The sequence below is a fragment of the Mustela nivalis genome (genome assembly GCF_964662115.1).
Source record: "Mustela nivalis genome assembly, chromosome: 20".
In the NCBI taxonomy this organism is placed as follows: domain Eukaryota; kingdom Metazoa; phylum Chordata; class Mammalia; order Carnivora; family Mustelidae; genus Mustela; species Mustela nivalis.
The window spans coordinates 24,725,281-24,743,335 of NC_139039.1; the positions used below are offsets into that span (position 1 = coordinate 24,725,281).

The window sequence follows — 18,055 nt, forward strand, 5'->3', positions numbered from 1 at the left end:
ACCTCATCTTTTCAGTGGATTTCTTTTGAAGACCTTCACCACTGAGCAAGCAAGGGCATTTGTCTTACTTTATAAAAGTAGTTTTGATCGAAAGGACAACCTGCTGCCTTATTACTCAGGGGAATGGTTAAGTAAAATATGATGCTGCCCCTCCTTTGCCCTTCTGTTTGTGTTTTTACCCTGTCTCCTCACTTTGCCCGAGATAGCTGAGTACTTTGTAGATGAGGCAATGCAATGTGTTGCCTTTTCATTTCAGATCATAAAATTTGGGGCTTAAGTATTGGTTTTGATTAAGGCAAATGTCAGGAACCAGCAAAGAGGAAATGCTGGACTAGAAAGGCTGTCTCCTAACAATATAGAAAATGCTGCTATAAGTGATACGATGTTGAGCACCTATTTTCATTGATCTTCATTCTCAAAATGCTGCATTGGATCTATTTTTGCTTTTATCCTTAGCGTCCGGCTTCTGCTGCCTTTGCCTTCTTTCACTTAACTGACCTTTGTAATTGGGAGCCCTTTTGTCACTGCAGTGCTAACAGTATTGTTTTAGGTTGTGTGAAAGTCAATGACTTTTACCTTCCTTTTAAATTTGCCTGTGTTTGAAGAAAATAAATCTGACCTTCGCTTTTAAGTTTTGAGTACATGCTGTGCATTTTTATCAAAGATTCTGAGGTGAATGGAAAATGTTTATATATAGAAAGCTTTGAAAATACGTGGAATTTTGCTTAATTGCTCTCATAGGAAGTCAATGTCCCACTATGTTAAAATTAAGATGATCTCTGCTAAAGTAAAGTAATATGACTTTTCTCAATTAATTGATTAAGTGATTTGGTCAAGTGAATTGGTTAAGTGATTTGGTTGCTGAATCAAGAGAACATCCACTAGAGGAATAAAGCTATTTTAAACCAGTGTAGATAAGAAGAAATTTAAATATAATTATACACTTCCAAATAATGAAATTAAAATATGTCGCCCCAGGCCTCCTTAGGTTCTGCAGCTCTTCCTTCTCCCCTTTTTACAAGGCGGTGGGCAACAGTAGCAGCCTTGGAGTGGTCTCTGCCAGACGGAGACACAGCGTTTGTTCGCAGTACCAGAGGTGCCTTAGAAATGCTGACCAAGACTGTCTCTGTAGCTGCGTGTCCTCCCTCTGACCTTTCCTTCTCCTCAACCCTCAGAGCCTTCCTCGTCCGTTCGTGAGATTCATTTCATGCGACACTGTTTTTAGATCCACTTTCAGTTTTTTGAAAGACAGAGTTTAAATATAAAGTATTAACAGCAAGAAGCTATCTCCTAATTTGAAACGATTTCTGGGGGGACTATATCAGCTGCTCTTAGTTTGCAGAAGAGCTTTGGCATGATGACTCGTGGAGACTAGGTCCCTGGAAGACAGATCCCCTAACTGTTAAACTCGACTTGAACAGTGTCTTGCACTGTGCTTTGCTGAGATGGAAGATCTTAACTCTTCTTAGTCATAATACTGAATTCATTAATTGTTCTTCTCACGAATATTTACTTTTTTGGAAATGATGTACAACTTTTCATATAGGATTTAAAAGAAAAACATTCTGTCAAGAGTGAATTTAGTAGAAAATATTAAGCTAGTGATATTTACACATTCTTGTTACATAATATAGCGAATTAACGCTTAAGGGAAATACATTCTAAGATGTTTCTCTGCCATGCACGTTCTCTTCTAAGCAGTTCTTTCGAATGGAATTTATAGAGGAAGTATTTCTAAAGCTAAATTAAAATGATAAGGCATTGATTAAAAAAAAGTCTTTGGGGTGCCTGGGTGGCTCGGTGGGTTAAGGCCTCTGCCTTCGGCTCGGGTCATGATCCCGGGGTCCTGGGATCGAGCCCCGCATCGGGCTCTCTGCTGAGCAGAGAGCCTGCTTCCTCCTCTCACTCTGCCTGCTTCTCTGCCTACTTGTGATCTCTGTCTCTCAAATAAATAAATAAAATCTTTAAAAAAAAAAAAAGTCTTTAGAAAGGAATGCCTTAATTTAGAGTTAGTAGAGATTATTTTGGGTGAAGTGTTGTTCTTTATTTTTATGCCAGGTGTAGTTGTAGTACTGGTACTTACCTTGAGAGTAAACTCTCTGTTCTTAATATTTTTCTTCTTTGGGAATTTAATTCCTGAAGATGACTTTGTAATATCTTTCATGTTACTGCTTTTGTGCATTAGCCAAAACTGTGTACAGGTGTATATGTATATTCCTTAAAGGAAATTAACAAAGTGAAAGTCTCTTTTTACAGAGTATTTTGAAATATATAAATGACTAATAACCCCTTCTGCATAAAGAATGCATGGATTTCTGTAAAGCTATGTAAAACAGTATCTTTAGTTTTATAGGTAAGGTACCCCAGCAAGAGCCATTTGCTTTGGATAGTGCACTTAGGTATTTCAAAGAGAATAATTAGTTGGAGAGACTCATTAAACTCTTCGTTGAATTATTGTGCTAAGGTAAATGATACTGTTTAGAAGAAATCTTAGGGCTCTTGTTTTTTGTTAGCCGTTCTGAAGTTTTGGGCAGTAAACTAAAGGATTTGGAGGTGGTTTTTGTTTGTTTGTTTTTAGGAAATAAGCATATGAAAAGTCTAAAATAGCCCATGTAAATTTTATTTTAGATCAGTGTGGTTGTGTTATGATTTTGGATACTTAAAAATTTATTTTGGCCTTTTCCCCCCCTACTTGTAAGAAATACATTCTTTGTAAAAATTAAGGAAAACGGAAAAATAATACAGAAAAGGGAAAAAAATCATTCTTAATTCTACTACCTAGAGAGAACATTTAGGTATATTTTATTTATAAGCACTTTTTTCTGAACACACGTACCCCACACTCTTCTTTCTCTTTATTGAAATCAGCCTTATGTATTGTATGCATACTGCTTAATAATAATTTTTTTAAAAATTTAGTTACATGGATATTCCCAGAAAGCATTAAGTATTCTTTTGCAATATGAATTTATAATGGCTTTATAATACCCTTCTGTGGATCTAGTTTAGTTTTTTGAGCTAATCCTCTAGGGTTTACCTTTTAGGTAGATTGTTTTCATTCTTCATGCTTCACTGTGAATTTTGAACCCTTTTATCAATTCTGTTGGAATTGTGCTTCTTTATCATATTCAGTCTTAGCATCCACAGATGCGCTCTGTCTCTCCATTCCTGATTGAAGTATGTGAGGATTTGGAGAATGAGGAGCTTCCCTTTTAAACGGCTGTGTTGCATGTGGTATTACATGGGGAGAGCCACATTTAAAGTTGGACACAGGACACGTTCATTGAAGAGGTTAAGGATGTTGGGGTGTTTGTTAATCCTGTAAAGAAGAGCCTGCGAGCACAGTGGGAAGTTGAGTCAGGAGAAGTATAATAGCAGACTGAAGCTGAGAGTTCGGGAAAGGATACAGAACCAAAGATGACAGGGATATAAAGCGGGTGAGTTCAAATGTCGAGATTATTAGTCCCAGCAATTTCCTAGCAGGCTTAGGGGTAAGAAAAGTGGGCAAGAAAGATGTATTCACAGTAAGGTCTCCCAAGAATAAGCTTTAACCTGGATTCATTGCACTTCTGAGGAAATCCCAATCTGTGATTGAGGGACTGGCTCCCAGTCTTTGCAGAAAGTTTCAGCTGTGACTCAGGCCAGAGGCAGTGTGGAAGGGTCTGGCATGTGCTTGCGGAGCATGGCATGTTAGATCAACAAAATATATCTGGAATTTTACTCTTTTTTTTTTTTTTTCCCCTACCCCACTGCTTCCTGCTGCTTTTCAGATGAAATCTGGATCTTCAGTAAGATCAGTGAGGACTTTAGTGAACTGGACCCTGCCCAGATAGATTTGACTGCAAGGTTTGCTAGAGCCACAATTTAGGATTCCTGTCTTTTTTTTCATACTTTGCATTCACCCTGTCAGTAATTCAGATCTACTGTCCTTTCAAATCTCCAGTCCAGCCATGTCTTACCAGCTTCTCTGCTTTCACCTTGTATATGGCTTCATCGTCATTCTTTCGTGACAGCAGTAATCTTGTAGCGTCTCTCTGCCTCCACTTACTCTTCGCTCTCTTTCCACTGTAGCTCGAATTGGCCTTTCTAAAGCCTAGACCAGCCCTATGATTAGAAAATTCCTTTCTGTATTCTCAGGTCCTCCTAATAAGTCCAAACTCTTAAGCCATAGCACTCTGTGATCTGGCCCCTGCCTTGCTTATATCTGATTATGTTCCTCTGGGTTCTCCCATGATCTCTTTGCTTCTGCTACAAGCTGGCTCTTTGCCGTTCCTCCCCCAGACGAAGCCCTTGTCCAGTCTGGACTAACACATGCTGTTCACTGAACCTGGAACACTCGCCCAGAACTCCACGTAGTTCAAGTCAAATCTGTGCTCAGATGTTTACTCAGAGAAGTCTTTTTGTCTTCAATCCCATTAGCTTTCTTTATTTTCTTCATGGCTTTATTGATATTTGAAATTGCATTATTTTTCTGTTCTTTGTTTGCCCCAATGGAAAGAAAGCTTGGGTATCTTGCTCGCTTCTTGTGCTCAGGACTTGTGCAAATACATGGAATGATTAAACAAACAAATACTTCAAAGATCTGATTACTGGTGACTGAGGGCAGCCTATTTTCCAGGTTCTTCAGATAGTCATTAACCAGTAATTATTTGATCTCTCATGGCATATTGTAGTAGTCTTATTAAATATTGTAGGTCCTGAAAATTGTTTTGGATTGCTTATAGTCATGTACATCTCTTAAGACAGTGCATTTAAAAGAATAAATTGGGGGGCGTCGGGTGGCTCAGTGGGTTAAAGCCTTTGCTTTCAGCTCAGGTCATGATCTCAGAGTCCCGGGATCGAGCCCCGCATCAGACTCTCTGCTCGGCGGGGAGCCTGCTTCCTCCTCTCTCCCTCTTTGCCTGCCTCTGCCTACTTGTGATCTCTCTCTGTCAAATAAATAAATAAATAATCTTAAAAAAAAAAAAGAATAAATTGGTATGATGGTGAGGTGTGTACTGAGCCTTTTATCAATAGATTTCTTGGATAGCTCTTTTGATTGAGAACATTCCAGTTCTGGAAAGATCAGACTGCCTGCAGCTGTCAAGTCAGACTTCTAGATGTCAGACTAGGGTCTAATTTGTACTGTTTTCTTTTGGCATTGCTCTGTTACTACGCTGCTTTGCATACTAGCTAATACTACGGTGTGACATGCATATCAGGTGTAGTACCTTTTTACTGTCGGCCTACATGATTGAAGACTGATTTCTCATATCCTTAATTTGAACTTTAGGAATTATTTTTATCAGTTATTAAGAAATCTAATAGTATAATATGCTTTCTAGAAAATAAAACATATGAGGAAATACCTTACTTTTAAAGAAAAGCTCTATGTTTATCCACCTCATTTTTATTAGCGAAAATTATTGTTATGTTAGGATGAATACCTTTTTTTTTTTTTTAAAAGAATTACTTTCAGTGTGAGAGTAAGAAAGTTAAAACATGTTATTGCTGAAATAAATCATTGTGAACACTCTTTTAAAAGATATGTTAATCCCTTAACCACATAATTCTTAAGAAAATTTTATTAATGCTTTGATTTGTCTATAATATTGGACATGAGCAGGAAAAGTGTAAAATTTTGGTACTAAAAGTGATTGAAACACCTTTTCTTTGAAACTTTAAAAATATGAAAATAATTTAGAAGAATAATATAAAACTACTACCTTTTTAAAACGATCTTAGCTGACATACTGATTTAACTTTTAAAGTGTTACACCTTCAATAAACAAGTCAAAGCCCTACTGAATCTAGTTATTATAATAATAATGATGATGATGATGATGTTAATGATTGACAACTCCTGAGTGCTCCTGTGAGCCAAGCACTGTACTGAACACATTGAATCCTTACACCACTAGGAAATAGATATGATTGTACCCATTTTTACAGGTAACTGGGGAGTCAGGTTACTTTTATGAGTTCACACACTCATTAAGGGAAATTCCTGGGATTTGAACTCAAGCCATTTGGCTCCAGAATCAGTGCTCTTACGCAGAACTGGATTTTTTACAAACTTGTTCATTTAGAAGGATGCAGTATAAACATATTTGAAAAACTAGACAAATCCATAAATTCAGGGCTTAAATCCAGTCAATTAACATTTTTCTCTACTTTCTTAGATTAAAGATTATTTCTTTCACAAAAGAAAATTTAGGGCACCTGGGTGGCTCAGTGGGTTAAGCCTCTGCCTTCGGCTCAGGTCATGATATCAGGGTCCTGGGATCGAGTTCCGCATCAGGCTCTCTGCTCAGCAGGGAGCCTGCTTCCCTCTCTCTCTCTCTGCCTGCCTCTCTGTCTGCTTGTGATCTCTCTCTGTCAAATAAATAAATAAAATCTTAAAAAGAAAAAAGAAAATTTACTTGATTAATATTACCTGCAAGATTCATCATTATATTATTACAGAATGAATTAATTGGGTAATAAAAATGATTTATCTAATTTATAAAAGCTATTTTTAAGTCTTTGCTCTTTAGTCAGCAGGCTTGAATAATAGTCACTTAACACATTTTTTAAAAACCAGTATTTTGAAGGAAAGATGTAATTCAAAATGTTTGAGCTCTTCATAGATAAGGGGCAGATAATGTAAGCCAGCCTTATGTGAGTACGGGCAGTTATGTACATACAGGGAGTAAGGGAAATGGAAACTGTCCTTCTGTACAGATAACCCAGCACTCTAGTATTTCAGACTCTTCCCGTCTACCTTTTTGTGTAATTAAAGCCAGTAGGCTTACATCATTAAAACCAGCATGATCTTTCAACTCATCAAAAATGACATATTTGTGAAGCGTAATAACTTGTTAGTGTACACCCTGAGAGCAGCTGTCATTTTCCCCAGTGAACTGTAGCAGTCATACAGCATCTTCATTGCATTTTGGATTACAGCTTTAACTTCAGCCAAATCTTGGCTATTTTAAATGGTTCTTCTAAAATTTCTGATAATAAAGTGATTACTGTTAACATTTACTTTCTTAAAACAGCACGTGTGACATCAGGATTCATTAATGCTTTGGTTTTTTAAGGTTAATAGCCCTATTATTTGAAATTTTTACTAAACTTTTATTTTGACATACAGTTTTTCATACAGTTGTAGGAAATAATACAGAGGTCCCCTGTACCTTCTGTATTATTTTCCCCTACTAGTAACGTTTTACAAAACTGTAGTATGGTGGGGGTGCCTTGGTGGTTCAGTTGGTTAAGGGTCTGCCTTCAGCTCAGGTCATGATCTCAGGGTCCTGAGATTAAACCCCACATCAGGTTTCCTGCTCAGTGGGATGTCTGCTTCTTTCCTCTCATGCGCTCTCTCTCTCTCTCTTTCTCTCTGTTAAAAACAAACAAACAAACAAACTGTAGTATGGTATCATAAACAGGATATTGACATTGATGTAGTCAAGATACAGAACATTTCCATCCCAGAAGATGTTCTGTAGTTTCCCTATTCATAATATGTTTATTCTGGTAATGCTGGCTTCATAGAATGAAGAAGTATTCTTTAGGAAATGTTGAGTGCTTTTATTTTCTGGGAGAGAGTATTTCTTTTGGTAGAATTCACCAGTGAAACCATTTGGACTTGGTGCTTTCTTTTTTGGAAGATTTTCGATTCAGTTGCTTTTATAGATACAGAGCTAATTAGGTTATATATTTCTCCTTTTGTGAATTTTGGTAGTTTACGTCTTTAAAGGAATTGCTCGGTTTCATCTAAGTTGTCATATTCCTACGGGTAGAGTTGTTCGTAGTTTTCTCTTATCAGGCTTTTGGTGTTTGCAGGATCTATAATGATACCTTCTGTTTCATTTTTGGTGATTGGTCATTTGTCTTTTCTGTGTTATCAGTGTTGCCTAGGAGTTTGTTGATTTTGTAGATATTTTCAAAGAGCCAGTTCATTGATTTTGTTCTTTTCTGTTTTCAATTTTATTGACTTCTGTTCTTTAGTATGTTCCCTGCTCTGTTTGGACTCCGTTTGCTCTCTTTCTAGGTTCTCGAGGTGGTAGCTTAAAATTGATCTGAGATTTTTTTCTCTTTTCTAATGTATGCATTTAGTGCTATAAACTTACCTTTAAGTACTACTTTAACTGTATATCACAAATTTTGTTATGTTCTATTTTCATTTTCACTCAGTTCAGTGCATTCTTTTTTTAATTCTCTTGAGACTGCCTCTTTAACCCATGGATTATTTAGAAGAAGTATGTTGTTTAGTTGCTGAATGTTTAGAGATTTTTCTCTTACCTTTCTGATACTACTTTCTAGTTTGACTACATTGCGGTTGGGCAACACTCCTTATGTTTTCATTTCTTTTCATTTTAAAGTTTTTGTTTTATGTCCCAGGATGTGGTCTTTTTTGGTATGTTCATGGGCATATGATAAGAATGTGTTTTGATGGTTATTGGATGGAGTATTCTGTAAACAAATGTTAGACCCTGATAGTTGATGGTGTTGAGTTTTACTGTATCCTTGCTGACTTTCTTCACATAACCTCAACTGATATCAGAGGGTAAGAGGTAGGACAGGGTGGCCTCATTCCATTGGATTGTAGTGTAAGTCTGTGGCATTCTGTGATCTCCACTAACACTGTGTTCAGGGGAGGCTAATTATTACCTAGCAGATGTGAAAGTCCTGGCTCCCAGTGAGTTTGTTAATCTAGGCTCATCACGAGGCCTTTGATTCATGGGTATGGGTGGAACCACAGTTATTTTGTTTTTTTTTTTTGTTTTGTTTTGTTTTGTTTTGAGTTTTGCTTTTGTTTCTGTTTTTGTAGTGTTTGGCTGGATTAGGCTGGTTATTATCTAAAGGTTTTCTGTGTTGTTAGGCTATACCTTTACTACTCTGTTGTCCCAGAGGGCGGGCTTTTGTCTGCATCCATGGTCATTTCTAGATTGCGAACTTACTCAATTCTTAAGTCTGTGTACATGGAGCAAAAAGAACTTGAAAACTCACCACCCTGTTGTTCCTTGGATATCAAGATCTCTAATCATTCTGCCTTTTTCTACCTATGAGTCTTTGAATGTTTATTTTATTTATAAGGTTCACATTTTTTAGGTGTTCTTAGTGGGAAGAATAGGGGAAAGTACATCTCCCATTTTCCTAGAAGTCTAGAAATTATTTTTTATTAGTCATTACTATATGGAGCGAGTCATTTGAGGATTTATGCATATAATGAAACTGCATAAATAGTAGGAATTTTTGTGGCATATCTATTTTTCTAAACCTGCCTGCTGATTAGAAGCATAGATTTAAATAACTGTGAGTTATGAGAGGTAGTATTGGACCCTCAGTACTGTTCACACAGTATTGCACAGAATACCATTGCTTGATAAACATTTTTGCTTTTTTAACTGAATAAAAAACAATATTATGATTTTAGGTTTTTTAAAATATATATGTAATTTTTTAATTTTTTTATAAACATATAAGGTATTACTAGCCCCAGGGTACAGGTCTGTGAATTGCCACACTTACACACTTCACAGCACTCACCATAGCACATAGCACATACCCTCCCCAGTGTATATAGCCCCACCACCCTCTCCCTGTCCACCCCCTACCCCCCCACCCAGCAACCCTGAGTTTGTTTTGTGAGATTAAGAGTCTCTTATAGGTTGTCTCCCTCCCGATCCCATCTTGTTTCACTTATTCTTCTCCCACCCCCCAAACCCCCCCACGTTGCTGATTTTAGTTTTATAATTGACATAATTGTGGCAAAAAGCAAAAGTTATCAAGAGCCTGCTACTTTTCAGTTGGTAACTGGTTGAAAAACATATAGTCCTCTCTTTTGTGATCTTCTTTCTATGGTGTTCACTAATTTCATTTACTCTTTGGCTCAGCCCTAGGGATGTTGGGGGTGGATAGCCAGTATTTTCCTAGTTTGCCTCATTCAGAGAGGAATTATATTTGAAACTTTAGAAAGTCACAAACATATGGCATGAGGTTTTTATTATTTAAAAAAAAAAAGTTGTCATTGAGTAGTGGAGCAAAGGAATAATTGGTCATTTTTTAGCATCACCGAGGCTCCATAATTAAAGTAACCAGCTTAGTGTTGGAGAATTTCTGGTAGAATTTTTACAGAATACCGTCCTTTCTTGCTGTACAGTGTCAGTGTCCCTCAGTGTCCCTTACTCATTCATAAGGCTGGGGAAATGAGCACGAAATGATGCAAAAGATCTAAGTTGACTTAAAACAAAAAGCTTCTTTGAACAGATACCTGCTTTTATGCCTGGCATTTTCCAAGCAGAACTGTGCTTACACCTACCTGCATTTCACAGTTTCCAACATGCTGTTTAAGCAGATGTCAGTGAGGAACATGAGCTGACTGAGAGGCAAAGACTAACTAGTCGTGTAGACCCATTTGCTTAGGGAGCAGTTTAGGGAAGCTTTGGAACCTCAGGAGGATGGTTGATGACCATGGAAGGCTGGGCGCTCTTCTCAACCCTGTTTATGCTAGACAGAGGGAAAGATATCACGAACAGCAGGTTCATGGCTGTACTCTAGGACTGCAGCATTGGCTGTACAGCACAGTTATAAGAATTGTGGAATCAAGGGGTGGGAGGGCAATCTGGCTGCGACATCTGTCACCTCAGTGATCACCAGGATTGATTCGGCTGATCTGGCTTGGCTAGGTGGGTGTCCCCTTCCCCCCTTACCACTCCCATGTGTGTCCCTCCCAAAGCTAGGTGCTTGGGCGAAGAGGATAGCCGTCCCCGATTTTACAAAAAAAAAAAAAAAGAATTGTGGAATCAAGAAATCTGCTTTATCCAGCTTAGATTTTATTGCCCACCACTGTCTTCTCTCCCTTACAAACATAGTCAACTGTTCACTGACTAGAGAGCCAGTGTACTCACTGGCGACACTATGGTATTAAGCCCAGCTGTCTGTGTACTTTATACAGCTGTACTCAAGAAATGAATGTTGCCGGAAAAAAGAAATATATGTGTGTATATATGTATTGACATATTTATATATTTTATATATTATATATATTTATTTATATATATTTTATATATATATATTTATATTTAGATATGGTATTATATATTTATATAGTATATATGTATTTTATGTATGTTCTCTATATATTTATATACTATATATATTCTTATATATTATATATATATATATATATATATATATATATATGACCTTAGTATCATAGCCATAAACTTCAAATCAGCTCTTATTCTTGTTTTAGCCATTTCTCTCCTTGAATCTTTTTTTTTTTAAGATTTTATTTATTTATTTCACACAGAGAGAGAGAGATCACAAGCAGGCAGGCAGAGAGAAGGGGGAAGCAAGCTGCCTGCTGAGCAGAGAGCCCAATGCCAGGGCCCGATCCCAGGACCTTGAGATCATGACCTGAGCTGAAGGCAGAGGCTTAACCCACTGAGCCACCCAAGCGCCCCTTGAGCTAGTCTTCTAATGGCTTCCAGGATACCATACCTTCCTGCTCCCTGCCCCCCCTCCCCACCCCCGATGGGTCCTTCTTGTGCTGATTTTTTTCTCCTTTGCTCTACATCTAAATATTAGAAGAGCCCAGTATTACTTTTAGGATTTTCATTTCTTTTCTGACTTTCTGGGTGATCTCATCTATTCTGTTACTTTAAATACTATCTGTGTGGCTCCTCAAGCCCTTTATCACACCAGTTTATGACTCTAGTGCTGACCTCTCCTTTGAGCTCTAGAAATATGTGTCCTACTACCTATTGACACTTTCAGCTTCATTATCTAATAGACGTTTCAAACTTAACATACCCAATACAGAATTCTTTATCTCCCTAACTAATGCCATTGTCAAGGTCATCAAGCTCATTCTTTCAAACTCTTAAGAAATGGCATCAAAATCTACCAAGTTGCTCAGGCCGACTTGATTTCTACTCTTGTCATCATAATACTTTCAATTCATCACCCAGTTCTGTTGGTTTTACCTCCAAAATCTATGCCAGATTGTTATCTCTCAGTTTTTCCTACTGCCGCCAAAACTTCTAATTTAGACCAGGGCTAAACAGTGTGATCTCTATAGGCTGGTTCTGGTGAGCTGTTTGTTTCTGGCTTACAGTGAGATAAGGGAGTGGCACCAGAATATAAATCAACTACATCAGTAAGTACACTTTTAGCCAACTTTTTTTTTCTTTTAAATAGCAAGACTCCTTTGATGATAGCACATTGCACTGATTTACATTCAGATGCAAGCTCCTGACCTTTTGGTAAACTTATTGATTAGTGGTGGTGGAGGCTATTGTTGACAGCGTCCTGTCAGCCTTCCTTTAGTCCACTGTCTATATAGTAGCCAACAAACTTTTTAAAATTTTAATTGGTGTATTTCATTCATTTCTTTAAAAGTATTTCTATTTAGAATAAAATTCAAACTTAAAAAAAAAGATTTTATTTATTAATTTGACAGAGAGAGAGACAGTGAGAGAGGGACACAAGCAAAAGGAATAGGAGAGGGAGAAGCAAGCTTCCTGCCAAGCAGAGAGCCCAACGTGGGACTTGACCCTAGGACCCTGGGACCAAGACCTGAGCGGAAGGCAAATGCTTAACGACTGAGCCACCCGGGCGCCCCAGAATTCAAACTTTTTTTTAATCTATTTCCTACCTGCTTATCTGACCGCATTGTTCAGTATTTTCCCTGTTGCTTCTTATAGTCCAGCCACATGAACTGCATTTCTCTTAATCATGAACTCCAAACTGGTTTCTCTATTTCTTTCTCTACCCTTCTGTCCTCTCCTTGGTATGCTGGTTCCTTTATTGGAATGCTCTTTTCCTCAGATCTTCTTTTAACTACTTTCTCTTCGTATTTAGGTCTCAACTCTCAAAAATCACTTACCTAAAATAAGTTCCTCCTAACCTCTCAAATACATTAGTGTCCAGTCCCGCTGATGGTCTCCCTTTACATCACTGACCAGTCACTGTCTGAAGTGATTTCATTTATTTACTTTTTGGTTATTTATTGTTTAACTCCCAGTCTCTGAATTCCAGTACTGGCTTCTTGAGATACGGGATTTTCTCTTTTTTGTTCATTGTTTATAGCGTCAGCATTCTCTAAATATGTGTTAAATGATCATTTAGTTAATTGGTGCTTCATAAACTAGAACTGTTTTACTATAACACTGTAACATGGTAATATCAAAGTAGCATTCCAGAACTATAAAATTACAAGAAATGCTACATCAGTCAGGCAAGCTGCCGTTGACAATAAGAAAATGCAGAAAGGGATCTTTGATAGGTTTTCCAGTCTAGTGTTTGTTCATTAAATCTGTGTTGATCTGTTGATGGCAGCGTCTGCAAGTGCCATTTCCAGCTGCTCTTAAATAAACTAACGAATTTGCTCCTTAGTTAGAATGTTTAAAAAAGAATCCTCATCACATTAATGAAAGAAACAAAAATAAAAAGCACCTCTTGTGTAAAAATTCATGCTATATAAAATTTTCCATTATCACCCATGCTAGGACCCCAGTAATAATAGCTTTTGTTATTGAAGGACAATTACAAATGATTAGTTGATTAATTTGTATAGTTTGTATATAATATCATAATCCCAGATGTATAAAATAACCAATGAAGAAGGAGATTCTGAAGCTCTTCAACTGATTTTTATTGATTTTTTATGTTCTATATATACCCTCAGATTTTTAAAAATATTTCATAATTTCATCCAGAAATTTTTTGTCCAGAGTAGAGCCTTCTTTTATGGTCTCTTTTTGATGAAGCAATATTTGCTACCTCATGAGGTTTTTTAAATCTTCATGCAGTTATATAAGACCACTATTGATTTGATCTTACTTTTAAAGAAAACAGCTTTTGAATTTGTTGATTCTTATGAGGTCGTTTTGGTTAGATACTCTTGCTAGGTTTAGAAACTTTATATCTATCAGTGTGTTGATTTCAAACATTTAATTTTATTTTTTAAAAAAATTTAAAAATTTTTTATTTATTTGAGAGAGAGTAAGAGAGAGTCAGAGGAAGAGGCAGACTCAGGGAGCTTAATGTGGGATTTGATCCTGGGACTCCAGGATCATGACCTGAGCCGAAGGCAAATGTTTAATTGACTGAGCAGCCCAGGTGCCCTCAAACATTTCTTTTTAGTAATTAGCTTGTTCTTAAAGCAGTTTCCATAACACTGTTGTCACTTAAAATTTTTACTTAGCAAGAATCCTCTTGTTTTTGAAGAGTGTTAAAAGGGATGTTCCATGACAGAACTCCTGACACCAGCTATGGCATTGTCGTAGTCAAGAGCCATTTTAGGGCATTTTAGGGTAGACAAAATATTGAGAACCTTTCGTGACAGAATAATCCTACTCCAGTGTGATATGATTTTTGAGGGTGTATTTTTATGTATTTGCTTAGAGGTCATAAAATATACTGGTGAAAAAGAAGCCATTGGTAATTATTTTATAAAGTTAGGTTGCTTCTGGTGTCATGGAAGGAAATTTACTAAAAACTAACCTAATTTGGAGTTCTTATCATATTAATAAACAGTCTTGTCTTTTTTTTTTTTTCCCTTTTGGTAGACTTAATTAGATCCCACAATCAAAAGATCTGCTTCAAAATTTCTCATTTATTCCAGTCTATGAAATCTTGGTTTTTGTATTTGTAATCCCTTGCTTTTTGCTTTTTCTCTTTTTGGTTTTTCATCTTCTTCAATTTATAAAAGACTTTTCCAAAGCAGAGCTAAAACAGGATCTGACATGGTTAGTTGATTTTTTTCCCCCCAATAAACAGGTGACAAGTTTTTAGGAAATTTTTAACATGAACCCATCCCTGGAATGCAGATGTAGTTTTCATAAAATGGCAGTTGCAATGGCAGTGGTGCATGCTTCATTGGTTGACTCATTTATAAGTCTTCTAGAAGGAGAGGAGGGAGATGAACTTTGTGTTGTATGTTCAAAAGTAATAAAATTTTACATTTTACATTAAAATCTTTGAAAAAAGCTTTGAGTAGATCTTTAGTGGCAATTTTAGGTGTTACTATTATTTATATCTGTGGAGAACTTAATAATATCCATAGTTGAAACTTGTAATTAGACCTTCAATAAGTAGAAAGACGGTAGATTTCATATACTAAAATACAGTGAAATTTTTACTGTTTAATACAAATGCAACTGCCATTCTGCCCCAAAATTGCATTATCCATTGGATTAGCAGTCGAGCTATTGAACTGCATGATTCATATAACATTGCTAATGTCAAGCTTCCCTACTGCTATTTCCCCAACGTTTTTTAAAAATATTTCCAGCTTATAGAGAAGTTAAAAGAATAGTAAAATGAATATTTTATACATTCTTCCCATACATTCACCAGTTAACAGTCTCCATATTTACTTTATATCTTCTCTCTCTCTCTCCATATATATATATGCACGTATACATACATACATACATATACATACACACACACACATATGTTTATATACATATATATATATGTATATGTTTTTTTTTCTTCCTTGAACTTTTAGAGTTACTTGGAGACACTGTGATGCTTCACACCTAAGCACTTTAGCATGTATGTCCTAAGAACCAGAATAAATACAACTGTACTTGAGAAATTAAGCATTAATAGAATTCTGTCTTCTAATATACAATTCATCTTCCCACTGTTTTATGAAAATATTTCTTGGCCTGTGACCTTTCTCATCAGTACCAGGTAACTCCATTTCTTTAAGTAGCTTTTGAGCCCTTTGAACTCTTTCGTGGACACTTAGAGATCAGTATATCATTTCACTTCTACCTCATTGTCACCCCTTTTATTGAAGCTGTTAATATTCACTGAAACATTTACCTTTTTTCTTTCATATCTTTTTGGTTTAATGATGTTACTGCTGCCTGTGTTTGTGTCATTCTTTTACAGGGATAATTGGATGTAGCTAGTGATTGTGGAACATGATGCATTACCACTTACATTAAGCTCTTAAGAAATATATGTAAAACTGTTTTAAAAATAAAATTAAGGGCGCCTGGGTGGCTCAGTGGGTTAAGCCGCTGCCTTCGGCTCAGGTCATGATCTCGGGATCCTGGGATCGAGTCCCGCATCGGGCTCTCTGCTCAGCAGGGGGCCTGCTTCCCTTCTCTCTGCCTGCCTCTCTGCCCGCTTGTGATCTCTCTCTATCAAATGAATAAATAAAGTCCTTAAAAATAAATAAATAAATAAATAAAAATAAAATTAAGGAGCACCTGGGTGCTCAGTCAGTTAAGTGTCAGACTCTTGATTTCAGCTCACGTCATGATGTTGGGATTGTGGGATCGAGCCCTGCATAGGGCTCTGTGCTCAGCAGGGAGTTTGAGATTCTCCCCTTTCCCTTTCTCTTCCCCCCACCACATGCTTGTGCTCTCTCTCTCTCTTTCAAATAAATAAATCTTTAAAAAAATAAAAATTAAATTACGACTTTTTAATCTTCCTTCAAAAATTACATTACTGATCTTCTCAAGGGAGTTTAATGCATTGGTAATCCAGACTGGATTTTCTAAGACTTTATGATTTTTAGCAATAAAGATATATAGACAAAAGGTTATTTATAGTTGTAAAATATTGGAACCTTCCTAAATTCCCACTTAGAGGAAAATGGTTGAATGATGTGGTATATAAATATAATAGGGCGCCTGGGTAGCTCAGTGGGTTAAAGGCTCAGGTCATGATCTTAGGGTTCTGGGATCGAGCCCAGTGTCGGGCTCTCTGCTCAGCAGGGAGCCTACTTCCCCCTCTCTCTCTGCCTGCCTCTCTGTCTACTTGTTGATCTCTCTGTCAAATAAATAAATAAAATCTTAAAAAAAATAAAAAAGATTTCACACCTATAAAATAATGAAGTTCTTTATAAGCTGAGGATTAATTCCCTAAGAAATACTGTTTCCTGGAACAAAATATGAAAGCGTACTTACAGTATGCTGTCCTTTTTATAAGAAACATAAACATAAGTGGTGTCTAATCCCCAATCACCTTGCCTGTCCTTCTTCACACCTACACTGTGTCCGTCCCACCCACACTGTGTCAGAGTTATTCTATGTGACCAATAGCATCGTGGCTGAGCTGATGGTATGTCACTTTTGGGACGGGTAATAGAAGATTGTGGCTTTTGTCCTGGGCTTTTTTCTTGTACCCTTGGATCACTTGCTCTGGAGGAAGCAAGCAGCCATGCTGTGAGCTACCCTATAAAGAAGCTTCTGTGGAGAGGTGCTGAATTCTCCGGCCAACAACTAGTGAGAAACTGAGGCCTGCCAAGGGCCACCAGAGAGTACTTGGTAGCAGATTCTCAAGCCTACGGCTTAGCTGCCGCTTTGTTAAGAGACATTAAGTCAGAATCATCCAGCTATCCACTCCTAGATGCCTGACCCTCAGAATTATGTGACATATCTGTTCTTTAAAGACGCCAAGTCTTGAGGTGATTTGTTTTTTTTTTTTTTTAAAGATTTTATTTATTTATTTGACAAACAGAGATCACAAGTAGGCAGAGGCAGGCAGAGAGAGAGGAGGAAGCAGGCTCCCTGCTGAGCAGAGAGCCCCATGTGGGACTCGATCCCAGGACCCTGAGATCATGACCTGAGCCGAAGGCAGCGGCTTAACCCACTGAGCCACCCAGGCGCCCCTTGAGGTGATTTGTTAAGCAGAAATACATTACTAGTACACAAGGGAAAATTTTAAAAAATATATTGTTATTATTGTTACAAAATGAAATACAGGAAGGCTAAACCAGAAAACATTGAAATTAGTTGTGTTCAAGGGTGTGGAGACTTCACTGGCAAAGGAGACTGTAGCAGATTTTCTATAGTATACCTTTTGATACAATTTTAATTTCTGGAAGCATGTCGATGTTTTACACATTCAAAAAATAAAATTAAAATTAAATTAAGAATGGGAGGGGACCCTAAAATTTTAATTCAGACAGAAACAAATGAACCATCTGCATTTCAAAGAAATAACCACATTGAGAGAAACAAGTACTGATCCAAGTAACTTTTGAACATAGCTTTGACTTTATAGTATACCTTTATTTAGAAGGGAGGAAAAGGGCAATTTCAAACAGACATTGAGT

General features: G+C 37.0%; 1 protein-coding gene across 1 annotated transcript in view; it reads left to right on the forward strand.

Annotated features, from left to right (window-relative positions):
- TNKS (tankyrase) overlaps nt 1-18,055 on the forward strand; it is a 207,361-nt gene that overhangs the window by 65,208 nt on the left and 124,098 nt on the right. The gene's annotated exons all lie outside the window — the stretch shown is intronic.